Source organism: Pteropus vampyrus, unplaced genomic scaffold (assembly GCF_000151845.1).
Source record: "Pteropus vampyrus isolate Shadow unplaced genomic scaffold, Pvam_2.0 Scaffold4, whole genome shotgun sequence".
Taxonomy (NCBI): Eukaryota; Metazoa; Chordata; class Mammalia; order Chiroptera; family Pteropodidae; genus Pteropus; species Pteropus vampyrus.
Genome location: NW_011888785.1, coordinates 2,841,093 through 2,844,961, shown reverse-complemented (window position 1 = coordinate 2,844,961; position 3,869 = coordinate 2,841,093).

Below are 3,869 nucleotides of genomic sequence, written 5' to 3'. Positions count from 1 at the left end.
TTAAAAGAGCATGAAGAGAATAGTAGTGCTTTCGTCGATCCAAAGTACTGAAGGAAGATTTACTTATATTTCCAAGAAATATCTAGATTTGATGAGGAAGGAGAAGAACGTGTTGGAGACTGGCTGGTGACTGCTAAGAGCTGCAGAAGCACCAAAGAATGAGGTCAGCCTCTGGCTTCTGTCCTTTTTCTCAGCCATATTTATTCCTGCAGCCCAGGACACTGCCCTGCCTGGCTGCAGTGTGGGTGGGGATCAAGGGCTGGGGAAGGGAAGGCGCTGCGCAGGCATCATCAGAGATCGTGGGCAGTGAAGGAATGGGAGGCAGGACAGCAATCTTCTGTTCAGAGTAGCAGAAGTCTTGCTGCACCCCGAGTTTCTGGATCTTTCCTGCAAGTCCATTTCCCAAGTGAAAGTATACGTGTAATCAAATGCAGCAATATGATGAGCACTGGCTCATAATAAATACATATTTTTTAAGTATGATAAAATACTTTCTAAAGTAATATGGCGATTTTAATTACATTGCATCGTAATTCTAGTCAAACCTTTTGGGATGTGTAGATAGTAGAGGATTACACTTTGCGTTCCCTCTCTACGTATCTGTCCACCTCGGGAGTCAGCATACTTCTCTGCAAAAGACAAGAAAGTAAATATTTCACTCTTTGTGGGCCATATGGTCTGTGTCCTAAGTTCTCTGCTCTGCTGCTGCAGCACAAAAACACCATAGACAATCGGTAAACAAATGGATGAGGCTATTTTTTTTTTTTTATGGACAACTTCCTTGTGTTGTCTTCAATTTCACATAATTTTCATGTGTCATGAAATATTTTTCTTTTTTTTCATTTTGTTCAATTATTTAAAAATGTAAAAGCCACTCACCTTGGGGGCTGTGCTAAGACAGGGCAAAGGCCAGATTTGGCCCTCAGGCTATAGTTTGTCCACTGCAGTCTGTCTGTTTATCTGTCTGTCTGTCTGTCTACCTATCTTCCTTCTTTCTTCTTTCATTTGTGAGCAAGAATCTGATTCCATTAAATTCTATGCAAGGAATGCTTACATATTCGTATAGTAAACTGCTCTAAACACTTAGAGAATAGCTTATCTATTAGATCTCTGGTATTGATTCATGTCTGTTTTCCATTGTTGAACTTGCTGTACAATCTTTATTATCATTGTGATTTTAAAATACTACATTTAGCATGGTTATAACAATTTGGAGTAATTCCTTTGTTAAAGGTCCTTAAGGAAGTCCATTATGTCTAATAATAAATGATCTCGGACCTTGTTGAGACTTGAAAACCACAGGTGCATGATAGTATCACGTCAGTTTTTACATCCTGAATAGGGTGCTTGTTTTTTCTGAGTCAGATGGGCAAGACTTGGATAGCTGTATATTACTGTTTATGAGCCTTATCCTTTACTGCAAATCAAGTGTTTATTCCACTCCTGAACTTAATTAGCAGCTAAGAGCCTTTGTGCTTTGTATTTTAAGGAAGCATGTGATTTGTTTATTAGTTCAAAAGCAGATTAATTATTATATCTTTAGTCACCATCTGTAAACACATCTATATTGGTGAGCTCTCTCCCGCTGAGTTACCTTGAAATGCCCTGTGGTGTTTTATTAGCTTTCAATTCTGTGTTTATTACAGTTGGCTGGAGATTTTTCAATTTAGTTTATTGGCCACAGAAAGTCCAATTCTTCTGTGGAAACTACCAGTTTCTGAGGGTGAGAGATTTATTAATGCTGGCTATGAATTTACTATAAACATTTTCCCTAAGTCATACTTGTATTTTGCTTTGGATTAAAGATATTAAGTACCTTATGTACTATCTGGGTTCAAGGAAGAGCAATTAGGAATAAAATTAGTAACCTCTGTAAAAAGTCTTCTAAGTCTAGGTCAGCCCCAGACAGAATTATTAAGTACATGAAGGCAAGAGGATAAATGAATAGTTATTGATGCATTGGCATTTTAATGTTTTTTAATTTTGGTGTTGCAGAAACTTTCAGGTTCCAAGTGATTCTACGAGAATTTAAAGAGAGCATAAGGGCAGCCATGAATCTGGGATATGAACCAAAGTCATATGGCTTGTGAGTTTATGATCCTCTTTACCAGTGTCTAGGTTGCCAGATAAAATACAGGATGCCCAATTAAATTAGAATTTTATCTTAACAACTTTTTTTTTTTGGTTTAAGTATGTCCCAAATATTGCACAGGGCATATTTATATTGCAAATATTTGTTGTTTATCTAAAATTTAAATTTAATTGGGCATCCTGTATTATCGTTATTTGCTAAATCTAGCAACCCTAGTCATGTCCCTTTCTCCTCTGCTCTTTAGGCATTCAAGCTGTCCAGGGGCCCCCACTATGTTGCTGACTTTGCTTTATTAACTCTGTCTTAGTCCATTCAGGCTGCTATAACACAATATTGTAGGCTGGGTAGCTTATAAACAACACGTTTATTTCTCAGACTTCTGGAGTGTCGATAATTCAAGATCAAGACCCCAGCAGATTTGGCATCTGGTGAGGGCCTGCTGTGGTGAAAGGTGCTAGGGACCTCTCAGGGGCCTCTTTTATAAGGGCACTGATTCTGTTCATAAGGGCTCCGCCCTCATGACCTAATCATCTCCCAAAGGCCCTCACTTCCTAATACCATCATCATAGGGGTTAGAACTTAAACATATGAATTTTAGGGGAACAGAAACCTTCAGACAATAGCAAACCCCATGCTTTACTTTTTTAGTTCGAAGTTTACTTGCTTAGGAGCATTAAGTAAAGACCTTATTCTTACTGATTTTCAGTGTCCAGTGACTAATCCGATGAAGAAATGTGGGTTAACCTGTTTTTCAGAGCTAATGGCTTCATGCATTTTTTTCCTTCAGATATACATTTTATTTAATACGAACTCCTATAGCTAATGCTTTAACACACAGTAACTCCAGAGGCCAGAATTTCAGACCCCATGCAAAGAAAATGGAGATGAGTTTTGAAACTTTTTAAATTTATTCTGGCAGTGTGTTTTTCCTCACAGAACCTGTTAGTGACTTTGACTATATTTTTAATTTCATCTAAAATTTGATTAAAATAGTTGTTTGTTTTCTTGCTTATGATTCCTGTATACTTCACACATTTTAAAGACAATTTTGGTCCATTTTTTTTTTTTTAAACAAACTGTAGTATAAAATACTTTTTGAAAATTTAGTGGATGATTGAGATCTCTAAACAATTTTGAAACTATATTTTCACTTTTAGTAAAAGGTAATGTTTTATAGTAAATCTTTTATTTCTTCAGCTGTCAGAATATGGTGGGAGAAGTTAGAGTTCTCAGCATCTGACTGCTTAGCCATAAATCAAGGTGGGAGAGACCAGGAGGTTCTCCGTGCAGCTAATTCAAGCCAGGGTCTTACACACTCTGCCAAACTCTAGGAAAGATATCTTTACTGAGAAATCTCAGAGACTGGACTGAAAAACCACTAGGTCTATTAGGGAGGGAGATGATTTTATTATCTAGTTACCATGAAGAATTTTATTTCAGACCACTAAGCAGAAATAGTGTGCCGTTAACCATAATATGGATCAACTAATTTTATCTCTCTGGCTATTGGCTTTCTCATCAGTAAAATAAAGTGTGGGTGGGTCTAGGTGACCTCTGAGGTCTTTATTACTTTAGTACTGGCTCCAACCCACTTGGGAAGCCCAAGGCTTATGAGGCTTTTCCAGAGCTACTTCTCAAGATACCTTAGGATGGTTAAGTGATTGCAAGAACCATCTCAACCATGCTCTATTGGAATAGAAACAGTGGGTCGGGAAAGGCTGTTCTGCCAGGTCTCTGTAGGCAGTGATGTACTTAGATTTAATTACAGACAGGGCAG